This window comes from Loxodonta africana, chromosome 14, assembly GCF_030014295.1.
Source record: "Loxodonta africana isolate mLoxAfr1 chromosome 14, mLoxAfr1.hap2, whole genome shotgun sequence".
Classification (NCBI taxonomy): domain Eukaryota; kingdom Metazoa; phylum Chordata; class Mammalia; order Proboscidea; family Elephantidae; genus Loxodonta; species Loxodonta africana.
The window spans coordinates 30275605-30299945 of record NC_087355.1 but is presented as its reverse complement, the minus strand read 5'-3'; positions in this window follow the sequence as shown (position 1 = coordinate 30299945).

Genomic DNA, 24341 nt, shown 5'->3' with positions numbered 1-24341 from the left:
TCAAGAAAGTGGAAAGAATCTACAAAATGGGATAAAATATTTGCAAATTATATGTTTGATAAATATAAAGAATTCTTGCAACTCAAAAATATAGACAGAGAATCCAATTAAAACATGGGCAAAATACAAAAATAAAGACAGACAATCCAATTAACAAACGGGCAAAAGACTTCAGTAGGCTTTTCTCAAAAAAAAAAAAAAAAAGATTTTCAAGTGATCAATAAGTACATGAAAAGATGATCAATGTCTTTAGTCACTATTGTTGCTGTTGTTAGGTGTCATCCAGTTGATTTTGACTTATAGCGACCCCGTGTGACAGAGCAGAACTGTTCCACAAGGTTTTCTAGGCTGTAGTCTTTAGGGGAGCAGATCACCAGATATTTCCTCTGTGAAGTTGCTGGGTGGGTTCCAACCACCATCCTTTCAGTTAATGAGGAGCACTTAAGCATTGTACCACCAAGGCTCCTTTCATTAGTCATTAAACCAAAAAACCCCTATTACTGTCCAGTCAACTCTGACTCATAACAACCCTATAATAGGATGGAGCAAACCTGCCTCATAGGGTTTCCAAGGCCATAAATCTTTACAGAAACAGACTGCCTTACCTTTCTCCCAAGGAGCAGATAGTGGGTTTGAACCACTGACCTTTCAGTTAGCAACCAAGCGCTTAACCACTGTGCCACCAGGGCCCCTTTCATTAGTCATTAGGGACTTGAAAATTAAAACCTCAATTAGGTACCAGTTCATACCCACTAGGATTGCTACAATAATCGTTAAAAAATAAAAGCAAAAACAAACAAACAAAACCCAGAAAATAACAAGTATTAGTGAGACTGTGGAGAAATTGGAACCTTCCTATATTGCTGGTTGGAATGTAGAAGTGTTCAGCTGGTGTGAAAAACAGTTTGGCAGTTTCTTAAAAAGTTAAACACAGAATTACCATATGATTACACAATTCCATTCCTGTGTATATAAATTGAAAACAAGTACTTAAACAAATACATGTGCACACATGTTTATAGTAGCACTATTCACAATAGCTAAAAGGTGGAAATGCCCAAATGTCCTTCAGTGGATGAATAGATAAACTGTGGTATATACATGCAATGAAATTTTATTCATCCTTTAAAAAAAATGAGGTACTGAGATATGCTACAATGCAGATGAACCTCAAAAACATTTATGCTAAGTGAAAGAAGTCAGACACCAAAGATCACACATCATATGTTTCCATTTATATGAATTATCCAGAAAATATAAATCCATAGAGACATAATGCAGATTAGGGGTTTGTCTTCCTAGGGGTATCTTGCCCAAAACATAAAGCCAAGTTCAATGCCATCCTTTTCTATGTCTTCAAGTGAGTTTTTCCTCCTCTGAAATCATATAGCTCTTTTGTGTGTGTCAAGGGGATAGGTGGAGGTGGAAATGGGAAGAAATTGCATAATGGGTATGGAATGGAAATTTTTGAGCTAACAGAAATAGTGGTTATACAACATTGTGGATGCACCAAATACCATTCAATTGTTCACTTTAAAATGACTAATTTTATTTAAAAATACATGCTTTAAAGAGAATGAAATAATTTTGATAATTAAAAGATGTACTGCTATGTATAATTCAATCATAGCACATGCCTATATGTTAATGACAATTAACTTTATGAGGAAAGATTATAGGTGATTTATATTTTCTTCCTTCGGCCTTTATTCTCCATAATTTCTACCATGAGTGCCTATTACTTTAGCAATTCGGCTTTACAAAGTAAATAAATATTATTTAAAAAATAAAAAATATACTGTATTGATGCTGGAATAAAGTAGATATCAAGAAAGCAGCTAATGCATTTTATTACAGAAAAAACTAAAGTTCGGCTTTTGGATAGGTGTTTCCACACACACATTTATTCATTGTTGAGTGTCTGCCGTGTATAGTTGTATATGCACCTTACAGATCTTGGAGATATAAATGAGTGAAACGAATGAAACACGGCTTTTAGTCTTGAAAAGCTTATAGTCTTGTGTGGGGTTTCTCAAAATATTACCTGTGGACCACCTGCATCAAAGTCATCTCTTGTGACTATTAAATGAAGATAATGAAATTCTACCCCAGGAACCGAGGAAGGCAATGCATAGAAGATGGCATTTAAGCTACATTTTGAATGATTTGTGGAATTATTTGGCAAAGAAACAGGGAATTGACACTCTAGTATAAGAAAGAGGAACAAACAATTTCAGATCTTCTGAACCTCGTAGTTTGCAAAATATGTGTCGTGATAACAATATTATAGATTTATATTTTGCCACCCTAAAGAGTATTCATGTTCAGGTTAAAAGCCAAAGGCTGGCAGAGTCCATAACCTGAAAGAATAATTAACAGATTTATTAATTATCCTCCTGGTTGCACTTCAAATGAGTTGTTTGACTAACGTATTGTCACTAGGGAAAAAAAAAGAAAAGAAAAAAGAACAAAACTAGTCATTGTTCCTGACGAAAACAGGGGATAAAAAAAATAAATAAGAGATTGTCTCTTCCCTCATAGAGCTGTTCATCTAGTTAGCAAGACAGGTGGAAATAACTAACGCAGTTTATGGGTTAGGCTTAAGATCCAGTGGTGGTATAAGGTGGTCAGTGTGGTCAGTACTACCAGCTCTGATTGGTGCTATGCTGATTGGAGGACAGAGCTTTGACTCAAGAGTAGAAATATCTGCTGAAACAGGCAACTCATCTCGGCTGGATATGCCTTTACAAAATGACTCAGCGTAAGGAGCTTGGAGGTCAGTTCTCCTCTGTTCAGCAAGAAGAGAATGCTGAGCTTTGCCCAGTAATTAATGCCCAGAGCTTTGGTAGAATGCCGACAAGGTTTGAAATTGCCCTCTTGCTGCTTTTGAGGCCCCAGGTATCCTCCCTGTGTTTTCTAGCTTGGTCCTCTAGTACACACAAACTGCTGCTGAATAAACTTCTATTTGTCAACGAATGTGGAGAGTAATAGGAAAGGATGATTTCAAGCTTTGCTTCTTTGTGTCCATTGTTATTATAATTTTTGTTTTTTTTTTTCCAGAAGCCCTGAAATAAGATCAAAGGACAACCTACCATCTTAAGCAGAATGTTCAGCAATAGGATCTATTGGCAACCAAGGTAAGAAGACTAGAGATTTGGGCCCTGATTTCAGCACCACATCTGTAGATGAAAGATGTACTTGTACCTAGAGCTGCAATGACAATAAGGCAAAACGAGAAATGTCAGCAAAACAGAAAAGAGTTTTATTTAGATCACTGGATCATGGATCTTAAATTAAGAGCGACTTTTTCTTAATCACTGACTTAGACTTTTTTTTAACTGATCAACTGATAGAACGAATAGGCTGTTTCAGCACCACTGAAACATCTGTTCCTTAAGAGTGGTTTCATTTTTAATGCTAATGGAAAATAAAGGCCTTTTTAGATTCCTGCTCACTTAAATTAGGAGAGAAGGTGTGAGTTTAAAGTGAAGAGAGTCAAATACACATATTTCTTTACCAGAGATCATTTCAGCAATCTGAAATCATGCACCTCTCATGTCATCTCATTTCGGGTTAACGGGAGAAATGTTAGTCCACATTAAACTGTAAAGAAATAATTTCATCTTGTTCTAACCAGCATGCACATGAGAGAATCAGGGAAATCTGCAACAAACAACATGCCCAAGACTGTGGGCAGAGCACCGTGGCAGGTGCTTTGTAAGGATCCCCAAAAATGAAAGCTATGTTGCTTAATTTTATAAAGTATACCTCTGGATGGGGAAGGGATAATGATTGGCATGACGCTGACAAAACAGTTAGATGGATGAAAGGAGTTTTTTTTTTTTTTTAAATAACCAATCTATTTCTGTGTGAGCTTTACACTGTTAATTGTGTTTACAAGATGCCTTAAGTGGGCATTCAACGCCCAATGTTTTATGGCTCAAACCGACTTTTCAAACATGATCTTCCCTTGCTTCCTGACTATATCCTTTAATTTTGCCAGTGGTGTCACTAAAGGGGTGCAGGGGGTGTGAATTGCACCTGATGGCATTGTCACAGGGTGTGACACCGAAACGACTATAAATTTTTGTGCAGTGTTCCAGCAGAAATTTATTATTTCTTACAGAAGTATCCCCGTAGTTAGTTACAGCAACAAAAACATTTTTCTCAAGCCCAGTTTACACCTATCAATATACCTACAAGGCTAAAACTATATGCTAATTTACTTTTTGAACCTTCTAATGCCCTGGTAGTGGTGGCTTTGGGGAAACCCTGGTGGCATAGTGGTTAAGCGCTATGGCTGCTAATCATAAGGGTCAGCAGTTCGAATCCGCCAGGCGCTCCTTGGAAATTCTATGGGGAAGTTCTACTCTGTCCTATAGGGTTGCTATGAGTCGGAATCCACTCGACCGCACTGGGTTTGGTTTTTATTTTTTTGGTAATGCCCTGGTGGCATAGGGGTTGAGAGCTTGGCTGCTAGCCAAAAGGTTAGCAGTTCAAATCCACCAAGCCTCTCCAGGGTTGCTATAAGTCAAAAGTGACTAGACAGCAAGGGATTGGAAACTCTGGTGGCTAGTGGTTAAGTGCTACCGCTGCTAACCTAAAGGTCGGCAAATCGGCCAGGCGCTCCTTGGAAACTCTATGGGGCAGTTCTGCTCTGTCCTTTAGGGCCGCTATGAGTCGGAATCGACTCCACGGCAATGGGTTTGATTTTGGTTTTAATTAGCTCCGGTCAGAGATGTGGTTATTATTCAATTACAACGATTCTTCGAATCACGTGGTTTCACCTGCACCCCCTACAAGCACGTGCTGTTGTTCTCCTTGCTGCCAGTGTTTTTATAGTGGCTGGTTTTGTCACATTTTCTAGTACTTTAGCTACAATATTGTGGTAATTAATATTCGTGAACCTATATCAATAACTTTTTTGAGAATGAAGGAGTAATTAAAGGGAAAGAAGGGGTAATCTATGGGAATTACGATTTATGAGTAACATTGTACAAAAACCTTACTAAGAATGGTCTGGTACAGGAGGAGGTCCATGAGCAGGTGACATCATGAGTTACCACACTGGGTGACACCAACTCTAGCTACTCCAGTGACTTTTGTCTGTTTTCCTCACTCTCTGTCTTCATACCCCTTTTCTTCTCACTGCATTTTCATTAACACCTATTGCTCCTCTCTCCTTCTTTTCTCTTCCTAGGCAAATCCTTTCCAATGTTTAAAACCAGGCCTATGTCATCCTCTTCTATGTCTTCAAGTGAGCTCTTCCACCTCTAAATTCTGATAGTTCTTCTGTCCGTATCAGCCATTTAGGAATTATTCCACTGTTTTTTGTTTTTTTTTTTATCTTATATCATTTCTTGCCTTATTAGCTAGTACTCACACATTAAAATTTATAAATACTATACTTTGGAAAATCATGTACATAATCAGTTATCATTTTTTGTATACCTACTAAGTATACCTACTATATCTATTAAGTGACATTTATCTCACTAAATTCACCCTGCGGGGCGGGGGGGAAGTGCCAGATAAATACTATTATTCTCTTTTCACCTTTTTTTGGCTTATAATCATTAATAAACTTTAAATAGAATCATCTTTAATTTAAAATTACAAATGTATTTTTCTAGTTCTAATAATATTAAGCTGTTTTTATTTCTCTGAAATGTTTAATGCATTATTTTATAGTTTTGTATTTATCTTATTTATCTAAAAATATCTCCCCAGATCACTATGTATTCCCTCATTAAGCTCTGCATTTCTGTTTAACCCCTAGCATTACTATATTATGTATTAAGGTTTGCTTGCTTTTTATCTGTCTCTCCCCTCTAGAAAGTATAGTCGATGAAAACAGTGACTCTGGGCATTTGCTTTCCTGCTCTTTCATCAGCATCAAAAGGAATTCATGTGTAAAAATCCTCTGTTAAATGAACAAATTAACGAAATGACAAAACTGGAATTTAAACCTCAGGTTGTTTCTATAGCTACGCTGGTTATGTAATTACAATTCTCATCATGCCAAGAAAAGGGCAATTTTTGGATTTATAAGCTTTCAGGATCAAGATGAATATTCGATATAGGAAATGCTAGCCATGGCAACAGATAAGCCTTAAACAATTCCAGGAAGTTTAATACTGTGGAAGTTTATTGATTGCTGGAGTAATTCTTTAGCGTGGCTGTTCAGCAGGCAGCCGTATATAAACTGATTCAAGGACAGAAGCTACTTTCAACTTGTGTTTTCAACATCTTCTAAGGCCCCAATGTCCTTGACTAGCAGAAAGAGGTAGAGAGAGAGAGGAAGATTACATGGGATTTTCAGTTTTACAGGTAGCATGTATCATGTCCCCCACAATTTGTTAGCCAAAACCTGGGCATATAGTCACAGGTAAGTATAAGGGAGGCTGGGAAAAAGTAGCATGCTCAGAAGATGAGGCAAACAGGTTTAATGGAAAACTAGCCAATGCTGGCCATAGAAGAAATCAGATTAAGAATATGGGTGATACATTCCTTTTAGGCAGCGAAGGGTAATGCCTATTAAACTGTTGAAAGTCAAACAAAAAGATGGAATCATGAAAAACAGAATGAGGGAAGCAACTACCATGTACAAAGAATCCTCAATAAGATTAACAGTAAATTTCTCATCAGAAAATATGGGTAATATAAGGCAGTAAGATGACATATTTAAAATGCTGGGGGAAAAAAAACCCTGTCAACTAAAAAGTCTGTATTGGCAAAACTACCTCTCAGAAATGAAGGAGAAATTAAGACTTCCCCAGATAAACAAAAGCTGAGAGAGTTTGTTGCTAGTAGACCTACCCTACAAGAAATGCTAAAGGAAGTCCTCCAGGTTGAAATTCATAGAAGAAAACACAGGGTTAAATTTTTCAGAAGTTGATTTTGGCAATGGATTCTTAGATATGAGAACAAAAACTTGAGCAAGAAAGAAAAATAAAATATTTGCAAATCATATATCTGATGAGGTACATGTATCCAGGAAATATAAAGAACTCTAAACAACTCAACAAAAAGACAGCCCAATTTAAAAAAATGGGCTAAGGACTTGAATGGATATTTCTCCAAAGATACACAAATGGCAAAAGAGCACCTGAATAGGTGCTCAATGTCATTAGTCATTTAAAGAAAAAAACATTGCTGTCAAGCGGATTCTGACTCATAGCGACCATTAGTCATTAGTGAAATGCAAATCAAAATCACAATGAGGTACAACTTCAGACCTACTAGGATTATTATAATTAAAAGAGTAGAAAATAGCAAGCATTAATGAGGATGTATAAAAACTGGAACCCTTGTATATTGCTGGTAACCAAAAAATTCCCAAACCCATTGCTGTCGACTTGATTCCTACTAAGTGACCCTATAGGACAGGGTAGAACTGCCCCATAGGGTTTTCAAGGCATTAGGGAATCTTTAGGGAAGTCGGAATCGACTCAACGGCACTGGGTCTGGGTTAAGGGAAGTAGATTGCCACATCTTTCTCCCTTGGAGCGGCTGGTGGATTCAAACACCAACCTTTCAGTTAGCAGCCGAGTGCATTAACAACAAGCAGTACCAGAAACAAACCAAAAAACCCAAACCCATTGCCATTGAGTCGATTCCTACTCCTACTGAGCCTACAGGACACAGTAGAACTGCTTTATATGGTTTCCAGGGAGCACCTGGTGGATTTGAACAGCCAGGCTTTTGGTTATCAGCTGTAGCTCTTAACCACTACACCACCAGGGTTTCCTTATATGTTGCAGCACCAGTGCTCCTTATATTGCTGGTAGGAATGTAGAATGGCTCACTAAGAAAAACAGTTTGGTAGTTTCTCAAAATTTTAAACATAGAAGTACCATGTGACCCAGCAATTTTACTACTAAGCATACACCAAAAAGAACTAAAAACATGTGTTCAAATAAAAACCACATACATGAATGTTCATAGCAGCACTATTCATAATAGTTGAAAAGTTGAAACAACTCAAATGTCCATCAAATGGTGAATGAATAAACAAATTGTGGTATATCCAAACAATAGAATATTATTTTTATCCATGATAAAAATAAAGTACTGATACATGCTACAACATGGGTGGACCTTGAAATTATGCTAAGCGAAAGAAGCCAGACACATATTGTGTGGTCCCATTTATATAAAATATTCAGGATAGGAAAATCTATAGAGACAGAAAGCCAATAATGATTGCCAGGGGCTGGGAGGAGAGGGGAGTTGGAAGTGACCACTTAAGGGTTATGGGGTTATCTTTCGGAGTGATGAAAATATTCTTGAACTAGGTAGTGGTAATGGTTGCACAACATTGTGAATTTGCTAAACCCCGTTGAGTTGGACCCTTAAATTACTGAACTGGTGAATTTTTTGTTATGTGTATTGTACCATAATAAAAAATGTTAAAAAACAAAAATCAAAGGAGTCAATGGTTTTATAGACATAACCTAGCCAAAAACCAAACCCACTGCCGTGGAGTTGATTCTGACTCATAGCAACCCTATAGGACAGGGTAGAACTGCCCGATAGTTTCCAAGGAGCTCCTAGCAGATTCGAACTGCCAGCCTCTTGGTTAGCAGCCGTAGCACTTAACCACTATGCCACCAGGGTTTTCTTATAGACATAATGCCCAAATAATTGGCTTACATGCTTAATAAATTTTTAAATTAAAAAAATGGTGCATGAAATGTATACTAAAAGAATTGATTAAACAAATATTTTTCAAGTGGTTAATTTTTACAAGTAAGGCAATCTGTAACATTTTAAATTTATGACCAAAGTCCTGATCTTTGAACTTATGGTTGAGCAATGCTTTCCCTTTTCACTTTTTCCATGCCACTTCATATTAGTTTATAATGCACCCTTAATGTTAACACATCTATTATGGATTGAATTGTGATCCCCAAAAATGTGTCAATTTGGCTAGGCCATGATTCCCAGTATTGTGTGATTGTCCACTACTTTGTCATCTGATGTGATTTTCCTTTGTGTTGTGAATCTCATCTCTATGATGTTAATGAGGTGGGATTAGCAGCAGTTATGTTAATGAAACAGGACTCAATCTACAAAATCAGGCTGTGTCTTAAGTCAATCTCTTTTGAGATATAAAAGAGAGAATTGAGCGGAGAGAAATGGGCCTCATACCACCAAAAAAGTAGTGCCAGGAGAACAAAGCGTCCTTTGAACCTGGGGTCCTGTTCTGAGAAGCTCCTAGACCAGGGAAAGATTGATGACAAGGGCTCTCATCCAGGGCTATGAGAGAAAGAAAGCCTTCCCCTGGAGATGGTGTCCTGAATTTGGACTCGTAGCCTATCGGACTGTGAGGGAATAAATTTCTCTTTGTTAAAGCCATCACTTGTGGTATTTCTGCTATAGCAGCACTAGATAACTAAGACAACATCTTAGTTGGAATTGCTTTTTATATGTTGAAAGTATTCATAATCATTCCTGTGCCTAATCATCTAAATTCATGTGTGATTTGCTGCCAACTTATCAGGCTTGATAATAAATATGTTTACTATTCATGCGCCTGTTAGTTTTACTTTCCCCATAATTATTATTATTTCAACATTAATATGAAGACAGTTTTGTTGAAATGTTCAACAGAGAAGCCCATAGTCAAAATTTTAAACAAAGTTCCATTGGAAATAAAACCAGTTTTTATTGTTATGTTGTGTGACTGCTGAGTGAGAGAAGAAAAGTTTCCTTGAGGTGGCTAATTCTTCACATAAATTTTATATTCATTTACAGAGGTAGTAAAGTCTGTTTGTAATCCTAAAGATAATATCTAATAAAACCTTCTTCCAAGTTGGCCCCAAAGAGAGATCTACAATAAGACGTTGCCATTTTTAGTGTGGTCCTCTATTTCATAGGCTAGCTGCTATTACCTTTTAACAGTGGGACAATTTGGATTTTCTTTTCTTTCTTTTTTCTCTGCTTTATCTCATTTCACTACTTTTCAATGACATTCTTTTTTTTTCTTTTACATTTTATCTTCTTTTCCTTCTTTCACACTTTGTCTCTTCTTTTTTTTTTTTTTTTCATTGCCGTATTATAGCTTTTCCAGCTTGGCAAATAACCATCTAATTTATTCCCATTTGGAGTAATTTAGTCTCTCTTATTTCTAAACCTCTTTGAATGAAGTGTCTAACAAGAAGTTTATAGAAAATACTTGTTTTCAGGTATGTGGTACTGAAAACGAGGCGGGTTGACACAATAGCTACAATAATGGGCTCAAACATACTGACATTTATGAGAATGGCTCAGGATTCTGAAGTTTTGTTCTGTTGTAAGTAGTGTTGCCTTGAGTTGGAGCGACTAGAGGGCAACTAACAACAACAGTCCCGAAAAGGGTCCACATGTGTTTGAAGACAAGCTACTTAATATGACTTATTGAAGAAAACCGAAGTTGCCTAATAAGTGAGTAAAATTATACTGTGTCAAAATTGATTCAACTGTTGTCAAGTGGTGTTGATAATAAGAGTTAACTTTATTTCAGAACTGGCTTTATTACTGTTTGAGTACTTGTTTATAAATACACATGCTGTGTGGTAGAGAGCACTTTGGGTTTTAGTTTTCGCCTTGCCTTTCCTTGCTACCTGGAAGGCCTCAACCAAAAAAAACTAAACCTGTTGCCATCAAGTAGATTCTGAGCTCAAAGGCCTTGGGCAGCCATTTATCAATACAGTCTTCAGTTGATTCAGCTGTAAAATGCTAGATTTGAGCTGGATCTTGAAGGTCGCTTACTTTGAGAATTCTGTTGTTCTTCCTAGATATAATTTATATGATATTTTATCTCCCTAAGGGATTGTGTATCTGTGAGATTGAATCTTTCACTTCAAGCCGTTACGATGACACTTTGCCTAGCTTTTCCTAAAAAAACATCCAATTGAAAGCCTCATAATAAATCGGTGGTGCTCTGTGGTTGTGCATTTTTGGCTGTGTATCCTCATATTTTCGCATAGAATAATAGTAATCTACTACATTATAAGCTCCAAGAGCAAAAAGCTGAATACCACTGCAATTTTTCCAAATAGCATTAAATGGTACAGAAATGTGCCCAGCAGCTCAGTGAAAGAATAGATGGGGAAAAATGTACAATTATCCCTGAGAGAGGGCTTCACAGGACCTCTGTGGGAAGGAAATAGCCAAGCACAACCATTATAACTTAGCCAGATGATATGAAATGCACATGGACTTTTAACGCCATAGGGATTTGAAAGCTGGAAGCTGTCAAGTTTAATGGCTCTAAATCTTTTTTTTTTTTTTTTTTTTGGTGAGAGCAACTCCCCTGCACCAGTTACAAAGGCTTTCCAACAGCCACGTTTCTCTCTGCTGCTTCATGTTTGATAGGAAGACAAGGCTGTTTCCTCTGAGAAAACTGAGACACTTCATCCCTCAGGTTAAATGTCATTAGTTCAGTGCAAGACATTTAAAGACAAATCCGGTGGACAAATGGAAATTAGAAAACAAATATGCTGAGGGATAAGACAATTGAGCATTTCCACCTGAACTGCTTTGGCCCAGAAGACAATCTATTTACTGAAAGAGAATGAGATCAGTGAGCAACAGGCAAGAGAGCTCAAGTCTGGCTACAAAGAGAAAATCTGAGCCTTCTGGTAATATGGGCTACAAAAGGTTAATGGAAATGAACAATAAACCAGGAAAATGGACAGATTTTTGACACCAACACAACTTAAATTATGCAATGGACTGTTTAAAACAAATCTAATTTCTATTGCACATATAGCATAAGGTTAGAGCTTCTTACATCTTTTATAAACTTTCAGTTTCTCTTCTTGCTCTCTAAAATATAGGTAAAAGCCACTAGTCCTGGCTAAGAAAAGGTTCTCTGTTTTGGTTCAGTCTGAAATTAGTTTTGTAATAAACATTATAAATGGATTAGAATACATAGAAAACAGCTTGATGAATTGTAACAAACAGGCACATATAAACACCACCCAGATAAATAAATAGCTTTAAATTACTATTTACTTATTACTGATAGATTACTAGTATCCCAGAAGTATTTCCCAGGTACCTTCCAGGTATAATACTTATCAAAACAAGTAAAGTCTTTGAAATTGTCACATCCATGAAGTCTAAGGAAACATGATGATTAAGTGAAATGTGCTATTCTGGATAGGATATTGGAACAGAAAAAGGACGTTGGGTGAAAACTAAGAAAATCTGAGTAAAGCATGGACTTTAGTTAATGATAATGTATCAATACTGGCTTATTAGGAGTCCTGGTGGCACAGTGGTTAAACACTCAGCTGCTAACCAAAAGGTCAGTGGTTCGAACCCGCCAGCTGCTCCACAGGAGAAAGATGTGGCAACCTGCTTCCGTAAAGATTTACAGTCTTGAAAACCCTGTGGGGCAGTCCTATCCTGTCTTATAGAGTCACTATGAACCAGGATCAACTCAACAGCAGTGGGTTTATTGGATCATTAATTGTGACAAATTCACCATACTAATGTAAGATATTAATTATAGGAGAAAGTAGGTGTGGGGTATATGAGAACTCCTGTATTATCTTTGCAATATTTCTGTAAATCTGAAACCACTCTAAACCAAAAATTTTATTAAAAAAAAAAAGACTCAAGTCTTCATTTGGCTCCCTCCACATAAACATTTATTGAGCACATACCTAAACCACAGAAATTATTTGAGCTGGAATGGAGTTATGTATCTCTTGTCCCCTCCTCCCTTTTTTTTTTTTTTCATTTTATTGTTGAGGAATCTAAAGAACAAGAGCTTGAAATGACGTATTCAAGATCATATAGCTATAAAGTGTAATAGTTAAGAGTGGACCATAGATCTCCTGACTCTCTATTAAGAGTTCTTTCTACACAGTTTTTTGTCTCCTACAAAAATATATAGTTCCTTGAAGAGATAATGCAGTTTGGTTGGGCCAATCCATAAATTCTATAAATGCAATGAGTCTCTAACAACTTGCCTTTTTGACAAGCCCTTCAGTGTTAATTTCAAGCAGTCACCAAAACCCAATGTTTGATGCTAGAGAACAGATGTTGTAGTGCTTATTCTGTTCCTACATATTTCCCATTTTTCCTGTCATAGATCAATTAATCCCTACAATATCCAAACCACTTTGAATGAGTTAGTTTCTCATACGAAGATCTATTCACACAGTTTTACGTGACCCTAGCTACCATCCCTGTAATGTAACTGCACATTCCTCGTTTCCACCCTGGATTTCCCGAGTCCATTCAACCAGCTCCTATCCCCTTCTGCCTTCTTGTTTCGCCTCTGGACAGGAGCTGCCCATCTAGCCTCATGGATTTACTTGAACTAAGAAGCACACTCTTCACTAGTATCATTTTATGTCTTACAGTCCAGTCTATTCAAAGAGCAGTTTTATTTGGAGTATCAGGGGCAGTTTTACTGTGGAGTCTCAGACTTCCTGGTGGTCTGAGTTGATTCCTTAATGTGATTGCTTATTATATAATAAGGTATGGGGATAATTTATTCAACATGTAAATAAACACTTACTCGGAGCCCTACTATATACCAGACACTCTGGAAAACTATAAAGGAGCCCTGGTGGTGCAGTGGTTAAGAGTAACAACGGATTCCAACGTATCGAAGATCATGGTGAGGGTGAGGACCCAACAAAGTTTCATTCTGTTATAGGTAAGGGCACTAAGAGTCATAGCTGGCTGGTCAGCAACTAACTAACTAATAATGGGAATGTGAAAATGCATGACAGCATAGTCATGTTCACACAGGATGGGGAGAATTAGGAGATGACAAACCTGCCATCAAGTAATGATTTGGAAACCTGTTCCTGCCTTTCCTGGGGAGGTCTGTTGGGCATAAACATCACTGTTATAACTCAGTTCTCAAATCTGAGTTTCGAGTTTAGCAAAATACTTGGTGGAGGCTGCCATCAGCGAAGCATCAAGGGGCTGACAGTGAGGTGAGTGGGGTGATGACAGCCTCAAGAGTTCTGCGATGATTACAATGGAGCTTTGGAGAAGTGATTGTGTGCTCTTGATTCGGCCCAGACAGGGATGAGTCACCATCCCAGCAGGGCACAGCATGACAGTGACGGTCAGGAGTTCTGGCTCTGGCTCCAAACCGACTGAGCTTGAATCCTAGCTCCACCCCTTCCTAGTTGCACAGACCTTGAAGAAATCATTTGAAACATCTGTGCCTCAGTTTCCTTGTCTGTCTTAAAGTAATAGTACCTACCTAGTGTTGTTATGATAGATAAATAATGTAACGTATATTTATTATATACTTTATTTATATATATGTAGAGAGAGACAGAGAGACGGTGAGACAGAGACAGAGGGACAGGGAAAGGCAAAGAGAGCTGAGATCAGTACTTGAAACAAAATAAACACCCAGTATCTATTCTATTAAGGAGCCCTGGTGGCACAGTGGTTAAAATGATTGACAGCTAATTGAAAGTTGGCGGTTCAAAACTACTAGTGGATTCACAGGAGAAAGATATGGCAGTCTACTTTGGCAAAGATTTACAGCCTTGGAAACCCTATGGGGTCACTATGGGTTGGAATCAACTCAATGGCAGTGGGTTTGGGTTATTTACTTTTCATCTCTTATATTAAGTGTCCCTGGGTAGAGCAGATGCTAACTGAAGGTTCATGGCTTGACCCCACCCAGAGGCACCTCAGAAGAAAGACCTGGTGATCTGCTTCTGAAAGGTCATAACCTTGAAAATCTTATGGAGCACAGTTCTGCTCTGCAATACATGGGGTCACCTTGAGTCAAAGTCAACTCAGTGGCAACTGGTCTGGTTTGGTTTCTCTGTATCTATTACCTTTATTTTTATGGAAACTCCCATCACATCTCCATTTCTCCCAGACACCGGAATAGGGAAGTCAAGGTTTATGGGACACTGGGTTCTTAAAGGCTCTCTCCCAGACAAGGCAGGCTAGGCAAAATACTGCTGAGATATCCGTTTTAATAGGTTCTGCCTCAGGTCTAATAAAAACTGTCCTTCCCAAGGCTGCCCATTGAGTTCTTTTAATATACCCTAAAATACAAGAACAGAATTGTATTTATATCAGGCCTTCAATCTTTGGGAGCTATACTCACACTGCTTTATAGGCTGCCGCACTGACTGACAGGAGCAGCATTCCAATGTAGTGACATTAGACGTGAATCACAGTGTCCTCATTGGATGAGCCTTTGAGTTACTGACTGCACTGTTCAACTTAACCTTTAGGGGACAGACATCAAAACACTGTGGTGTGATTAAGTCTTCTGTTATTTTCTATCGGTGGAATATTCTAATGTTTAAAACAGAATTGTCTTGAGAAAGGCCATTTTAGTTGGAGCTTTGTGCCCAAGACCAAGGTGGCCAAGGTAGACTATGAAACAAATCAGTTTTGATCGGTATGAAACAAATCGACTCTGGTTCATATAAACAAATTGGTTTTTGTAATCATATTGCACCTATATACAGGCAGGGAAATATATATCCATTTATTCATATTCAAAATTGGATACACTAAATGGACAGGCATTCCTAATGGCAGGTTCTTGTAGGTGTAAAAAAGAAAAAAAATTCCACAAAGTGTTTTAAGCTTAAATGATTAATTTTTTTAGCTTTGTAAATATTGAAGACAAGGTACAGCTTCCAACTACCCTACTGCTATAAATGATGGCAATCAATCACTGGGAAGTAGAGGAGGCCATCTTCAAAGAGGCTAGAAAAGATCGATATAGTCTCCTAGCAACAGACATGCATGCTGCAAGATCTGGCAGCCAGCTGGGACCTTTCCATCCCAGACCTGACCCAACAAGCCACAGCAGAGTCACTCTCAACATTTTCATAATGGGAACTCAGAGAACATTATTTCCCAAAGACATAGATGGCCATACTTATCAAATAAATATGAGGGAGAATGAGCACCTAGTACAGAATACAGAGCTAATTAAATTATATCCGTGGCAAACGGTATTTGATTTGACCTAGATAACACTGCACAAGCTGAAATTGGAGGTACAAAGAAAATTAAATGCTATTGCTCAGCAAATTCAAATCGGAGAAATTAACATACCATGTGAATCACTGGACTCTGGAGGCTGTCTGTGTTTATTTTTGTTTGTTATTCCAATCAGAATTGAGTTTAATATGATGATCAAAATAATGTTTCAGATCTAAAATGCCCATTTATTCTGATCATAGCCCAGATTGATTTTTAATTATATACTTTACTCCAATTTTTTTATACAACTTTCTTTTTAAGCCCACTCATTCCTATCAAGGATGAGAAAAACAAACAAATGAATTATTATAATAGAGTGTGTTACATACAAAGAACATGATATAATGTGATCCCAAAGGGAACACTTTACCATGCCTGCTCTGGGGATAGTGACCAGAGTAAGATTTCTGGAGGATTCGATTTCTGAACAACTTTTCTTAACAGTAAGTTTAGTGGTTTCTCAAGCTAGTTGGTATTATTTCAAATTCCCTATTTAAAACTGACTAGTTTTTTTTTAGTAGTTTTTTTTTTAAGTTGTTTGACTAGGTGAACTATTTAACATCTTAGTGCCTCAGTTTCCTCATCTGTATAATGGGAATACGAACAGTTGTTCTAATTGTTAAAGTGTACAAAGTGCTTATAAGAGTATCTGACATATGGTTAGCTCGATAAATGTTAGTTTTCGTGATTATGCTTAGAAATAATTGCTTTGATACATGTTAATTCCATCCATCCATTCTTTCATTCAATAAATATTTTCTGGGAACTTCCTCTGTCAAGCACTACTCTAAGCTTGATTCTACAGAGCATGAGATGAATTGCCCGTTCTCATGGAGCTTACAACCTTGAGATCAATTTCATGTGTGTCCTATATAAAGTAGTACGAATGAGAATCTTTGAAATTTCAGTTTTCTAAAAAGTGTAAAATAATAAATATAGGAAGGAGTGTTTACCACTGTTTCTGCCGATCTCATTTTGCTCCAAGGAAAGGGTTAGGAAAAAAGAAATGAAAGTTAGAGTGAAATGTCCTTTAACTTTGTGCAAAGGCAGTTACTAGTATAACGTGATTTGAGGGGCAGTGTTGAAAGGCCTTAGGGTTCCATAACTTTCTTTAACTCTTGATATTCCTATTATTATAAATGCAGTATCATTCTTAAAATTCCCTTTCAGCATATTATTCTGGAACAAATGATAAGTATTAAGTCATAATTATCTGTTAACCCATTGCTATCGAGTCGATTCCAGCTCATAGCAATCCTATAGGACAGGGTAGAACCCCCCCGTAGGGTTTTCAAGGTTATAATCTTTATGGAACCAGACTGCCACATCTTTCTCCTACAGGTCATGGTTTCAAACTGCCAACAGTTTGGTTAGAAGCCAAGCGCTTAACCACTGTGCCACCTGGGCTCCAATTATCTATTAGTTCAGTGTAAAAAAGGAGTCCTTGGGGAGTGCAAACAGTTAAGCACTCGACTACCAGCCAAAAGGTTGGCAGTTTGAACCCACCCAGAGGCACCTTGGATAGGCCACAACCTTGAAAACCCTGTGATGCTCCACTGGGTTCTCCTCTGCACACAGGGGATCACCATGAGTAGGAATTGACTCTAAGGCAACCAACAATGACAACACACTATGAAAATCAGTCTATCGGATGTTAGCAAGCCTGTCACCTAGGACGGTACTGAAAGCAAGAGGAAGCACAAGTTAGAATGGGGTTAGAGGCAGAGAAAAGAGTAGACGAGGCATAATTTTCCCTAAGGCTGGAGAGACCCTTAATGAACACTGCAGAGGAGGCCCTTGGCCAGCCTGGGGTCCTCCTGAGGGTTGTAGGTACTCACGAGAGGGGGAAGGGGAATGCTTGAACATAAAGATTCATAAGTGGGGCTTCTTACCCTCACTCTCAAAAACACAGCAAGACCAAACAAGCAAAAAAAGAACACATTACTGTCCTTCATTTAATATAAAGATGACTTGAGTTCTAGCTTGGCTCTGTCATTTACTGTCTCTGTGACCTTGGGGAAGGTATTTAACTTCTCTGAGCCTCAGTGTCTTCATCTCTAAAACGGAGATGACGATACCTCTCTTTCAAGACTCAGAAAGATATAGAGAGCTGAGCTCATATAATAGGCACGGAATAAATGAAATAGTAATGACAACATTAATAATAGTTTTACAGTAAAATCTGCAAAAGCCAGAACCTGTATAAGGTGGAAATCTGTTAGAGAAAGAAAATTCAAGTATTTTCCCTTAACTAGAGAACAATAGAAAAGTGGTAACTTTGCACCCTGTCAAAGATGGAAAACTTGTGAGGCCCAGAAAAACAAAGCAGTCCCCTCACGTTCAGGATCTCACAGGTTTCACTGTATTGTTATTATTACCGTGATCTTGGAGCATAAATGCCCATGGGACAGGCAGGGCAGAGGTGCCTATTTCTCTTATCATTACAGTGTCCACTAAGAGTAACATTACGTAAAACCAAGAAAGCTCATTGCCATCACGTCAATTCCAACTCATGGCGACACCATGTGTTACATAGTAGAACTGCCTCTAGGGTTTTCTTCTCTGTAATCTTTACAGAAGCAGATTACTAGGCCTTTCTTCCATGCTAACACTGGGTAAATTTGAACTGCCAACATTTATCTAAGTAGTTGATCACAAACTGTTTGTACCACCCAGCCAACCCTAAGATTATGTAGTTGTTAGGTGCTGTACAGTTGAATTTGACTCATAGAGACCCCATGTGACAGGGTAGAACTGCCCGAAAGGGTCTTCTTGGTTGTAATCTTTAAGGAAGCAGATCACCAGGTCTTTCTCCTGCGGAGTCACTGCGTGGGTCTGAAACACAAACCTTTTGGTTAGCAGCCGAGTGTTGAACCATTTGCGCCATCATGGCTCTTTAGCACTATGCATTATGTAGGGGCTTATAAACACATCTGTTCATTAACCAATACGTGAGTGTGAGCATATGCATTGTGCTCAGGTCTGTGCAGGATAATGGGGAATACAAGAAAAGGATAAGATGATCACTGCTGTCAAGTGATTTGCAATCTAGATGGTGTGACAAAATAACATACATAAATTGTGAGAGGGGTCCATGTAAACAAGAGCCTAAGGCAAGGCTCCTAAAATAAAACAAAATTAATCTGGATATTGGAGAAAGGAAAGAATTTGGGTAAGGGCAAAAACTGGAAAACAATTTTCCAGGTTGGGAACAGCATAATTCAGGAAAATTGATTGCATGTACAGAAAACCAGCCAGGGAATAATGTAAGTCAGGGAATAAATAGAAGTGAGAGGAATGGTTACAATCCATAATGTGGAGCCAGATGTGGACACTTTAAGAAAGGATGGCAAAATGTCTTGCACAGCCAGAGATACTGGACAGCCTCATGTAAATGAAAGTCAGGGGCAGAGTTTTCAGAAATATCACACTTGGCAAAGGGGTGGCAATGACAAGAATTGGTTGCACATACCCTAGGAAATAAGCCATAGCAAAAATGTTTTTTGTTTTCCTGAAAATATGTCTCATTATGTGATATCAAAACGATCATCTCCAGGAAAAAAATTGACTACGGGAAAGAAATATTACACACTTGACAGCATAATAGTTGCCTTTACTTTTCTCTATCCTTGCCTTGATTTTCAAATAGAGTTGGCAAATATGAATTACAGACATATTGGGGCATTTCATAAACACCCCACGTACTTCCAGGGTAGCTCAGAGCCAAATGCAGAGCCAATGGTCTGATAAGTAAAATGTCAAATCATATCTTAGAATAGCTGATAGAGAGCACAAAACTGCTTTATTGCAGACCTGATGCTTTTACATTGTGGACGCTCACTCTGCAATTAAAGGAAGTCGGGCTGCATCTCAGTGGTACAGCCATCCCTTCTCAGGCAGTCATGAGCCAGGTATGCACACCCTGAGCCCCAGGTGGAATGAGTCCTAGAAGGGATGACTTGCAATAAACGATGGTGATTTTAATGGAATTGAAAATGAGCCCATCCCAGGTCCTCCTGGCTCAAGGAAGTACAGACATGTTACTAGCTCTTACTGACTGTGCTCATGGATCAGAACCATTGATTGGAAAGACAAAGATACCCATCAGCGTGGCAGAAAAAAAGAACTAATTTGGCTTTATCATCTGCAACAAACAGCTTTATTTGTTTTGCTCCTGTATCTTGGCTTAGAAGAGCAGTTAGTTTAAAGCAAATAGTAATAAAACTTAGAATTCATATTTTGTGGATTTTCTGATCTGTTACTACAACAAACATTTAATATACTACTCAAGATACAGATAAGAAATTAGGAGAAATGACCCTGATTTTTTTTTTCCTCCAGGGAGAATTTTATATCATGGACAGAATTTTAAACATGTCCAAATTCAACAAATAATTCACCCTTTGATACTTAGTTTAATTAACTATCCATCATCATTCATTATGTAAATTGAGTAAAAAAAAGGAAACATTATCTTAATGTTATATGAGTTTTGTGAGTATATGAGGTGTTTCATTGAATGTGAACGTGTATTTTCTCTAACCATTGAAGCTCTCATAAATTTATGATTCATCTTACCCATTTGGACTGCAGTAAAGGCCTCCATATTACATTATTTTCCTTGAAAAGCAAATGCTGTTTTCCTATTCATTTATAGTCTATAAATAATTATTGAACCATGGGCACTGTTATCTTGAGAATGTTGCACAACTTGGTGTATCTTAGGAGTGCCTGTTGAATCCCATTAGATGGAATCCTGCAGAAGTGACTGACTTTGTGGATAGTGATGATACCAGCCATTTCAGTCCCTGGGACCCTGATTTTGCCAGACTTTTTCCTGGACTGCTGCCTTGGTGAAGACCACCATGCCTTTCAAATATCACTTTGAACCCTTGATATCTGATACAACACTTCTTATCCTTTTAGATTTATTATTAGCAGAACAGTGCAATGTATCAATGACAGAATGAGAGATGGTGATTTTGTTGGTAGTGAGAGAAGGTCATAGAGTAACTAGAAGGAAAATTTGGCTGAAGTAGGAAGGACAGAGGGAGGAAAAATAAACAGGTCTATGTAAACAAAAACAAAAATAAAAGTGATATAATCAGAAACACAGAGTATCTAATATCAAAACACGAGATAGACAAGAAAAAAAAAGAGAGAAGCAAAAATGCGCAAGTAGCAACTCCTCTCTTTCTCTTTTTTCAAAGTCAACTAGCATATGTCACAATGTCTCCCTAGCAACAGCCTCTCATTGGTTACTCAGCCCCAATGTGATTTCATAAAATCCAGATCTGCCTTATGCTTAAACACAGAGCATCACCACCACCCTCATGATACGACAGGCAAAAACAGCTTGAGGGGAGAGAGGTGAGACCAATTCCCCTTTCCCAGTTAGGGCTTAATGATCTCCCCTAAGGGTCTACATTATCAAATACACCCAGATAGCACCAATCTCTCCCTACCAATTAAGCTCTCATTTTTTGAAGTAAGATCAATAAAACATTACTGAATTATTGCTTGCCTCAAATATGAATGTGAGCATGTGTTAGCTCAATCCTAAATTGCAGACACATTTAGAGAGAATGTCCTGGGGCAGACTCTCCTGGGACCTGCTAGAGAGCCAAATTCAATGTCAGGCAAGTCTTGATGAAACTACCTCCATTAGAATCTGTATTTTAACACACGAAGGTAGATTTTTATTTTTTTAAGGTTTACCTATAAGAAGACCTGATAGTAGAAAATCAAAGATTGCACTATAGGAGTTATGAAAGAGAATGATTTTAATGTCACTGTAGGTTGTTCAATTTTACTGAAAAGGAAAAACAAAACTCTATCATTCGATAGCAAATGGGAAAATTGTTCAGAATTCAGCATACTTTTTATCCATTCCACATGCTGTGGTAAAGTTCAAGCTGCTTTAGCTTCTATACAGTGCACTTTATCTGAGATTTTGAATAATATTTTATGGCCTGGCACAGATTTAAACTCTTTATTTTCCACCACCCAAAGACTTCAGGCTCCACAGAAGTCTAAACTGAGAACATATCTTAAGACAAGTGGATGATGTTAAGCAAAATTTAACATTTCTTTTCATTGTGATGCATGATTTCTTCTTGTAGAACGAGTGTCATTGAATATTTGCCAAGTGAAGCATTTCCTTTTGCACCATATCTCTTCAGAAATGAGGGCAAAATACACACTGCTATGGTGTTTGCTATGCAGAACTTCCCAGGAAAAACATGTCCACTGCAAAAAGAAATCCTCACTCTCACCCCTCTTACTGGAACATCTGGAAAAAGAATTAGGGCAGTGCCAATACAGCATTAAAACTGTGGATTGCACAGGCAGGCCAAGGCGGCAGAATAGTCAGACACTCTGCGTCGTCCCTCTTACAACAAAGACCAGAAAAAATACGTAAATCGGATATATATGACAATCTAGGAACCCTAAGCATCAAAGGCAAAGCTGAAGAATCAGACCGAGCTACAGGTAGAAGGACAGACAGTACAAAAACAGCAGAAATGGAGAATTACAAATCACCAATATCCTGGTAGCCATATTTGCACAGTGCGAACATATGAAGAGAGAAGCAGCATCCCAAGCTGAAACCCAACCTACCTGGTACGGCCAAGCAGGAGCAATTTTTCACACACCTCCAGAGTCAAATGGAGTGATATAAGACCTGCAAAAGTTGAGTATACATACCCAACACAACATGGGACCCCAGCACCCCTGCCAGAGCACCATGGGCCAAGGAGCCCTCCCCATCCCTCACCCATCCCCCTCCTCACTCCAACAACAGTCCTGCAGCATTCAACGCCACCATGCCCCCTAAGCTGGGCACTCACAGCCGTGGTTCACTGGTGCAGGGGTTTACAGGCTTTTAGCACCTTCCACCCTGTCCAATCACACATAGCAGCACCTTGCTTGTTGAGCTGGCACAGCATGTACACATTGGGATAAGGCAGACAGGGTTTCCAGCTGAAGTCCATTTTCACCTGCAGCAGCACAGTGGAAGCTGTAGATCCGTGGCATTCAACACCGCCTCACCCCCTAAGCTGGTAGCTCTTGGACCAGTCTCGGGTGCCCACCCCATCACCCAGCCAGCACAGCACATCCTCTTTAGGACAAGATGGGTAGGGTTCTCAGCTGAAGCCCATTTCACCTGCAGCAGCTAAGTGGGAGCTGCAGACCTGTGGCATTTACCACTGTCTCACCACCTAAGAAAGATGCTCAACCACCCATGCTGGGGCCAGAGGGCCAGCAGTAACCCCCATTTCATCCAGCCCCCCATAATCGTGGCCTGATGACAGTGGCACCCCTCAATCTCTCTAGCCAATGGCACCAGGCACCTGAAGACGGGCTGTACAACCTCACCATGATGTGTTCTAGTGGACAGGGGCACGGCCTCCAACAAAAGACCCATGGGCAGTCAACAGCACCTTGCCTCACCCCCCACATGACCCCCACTACAACCAGAGACTTGCACCTGCTCTGAACAGCCCCATGCAGCCCAGCCCACCCAGTCCTATAGGTTAGAGTTCTCTGTACCACACACCCAGTGACCAATGACCCAGGCACCTTCGTCCTAACCATCTGGCAAGTGGTGAAGCACACACACAACACCCAACCTGATGACCAGGGAGAATATCACCTGCCCCCATGGTCACGTGACCAGTAGGACAGATACATCACCTTACCAAAAATGCTACCTCCATCCTCAGCAGTCCCACACAAATACAAGAACAGTGAACAGGATTCCAGGCTGACACACCTAGTAGCTGCTCTGCCCACCCAGAAACTGGAGGTGAGAGCTTCAATGTGGTCAGATTAATAAACAGAGTAACACACATACCCAGCCAACTTGGATATATCAAAACAAAACAAAAATTCAGGACACAGTAAAAAAAAATACAATAAATAAATAAATATGATAACTTCTTGATGCCTCAGAGACAACAGTCAATATCAAATCACTTAAAGAAGCAGGACAAGATGACTCCAGCAAGCGATAAAAATAAAGAAACAGAAAGCCTTCAGAGGAAAATAAGGCAATGGAACCATCTGATAAAGAATTCAAAAGACAAATACTCAGAGCTCTCCAAGAAATCAAGAAAAAACCCAGGAAAAAAAACACAGACAAAACCAAGGAAAGCACAGACAAAGCAATAGAAGAATTCAGGCAAACAATGCAAGAACAAAATGGCAGAATAAATAGGCTACTAGAAACCATAGAAAAACAGTAACTAGAAATCCAAAAGATTAACAGTAGAATTTCAGAACTAGAAAATTCAATAGAAGGACATAGTAGCAGAATTGAGACAATGAAAAACAATTAGTGAGACCGA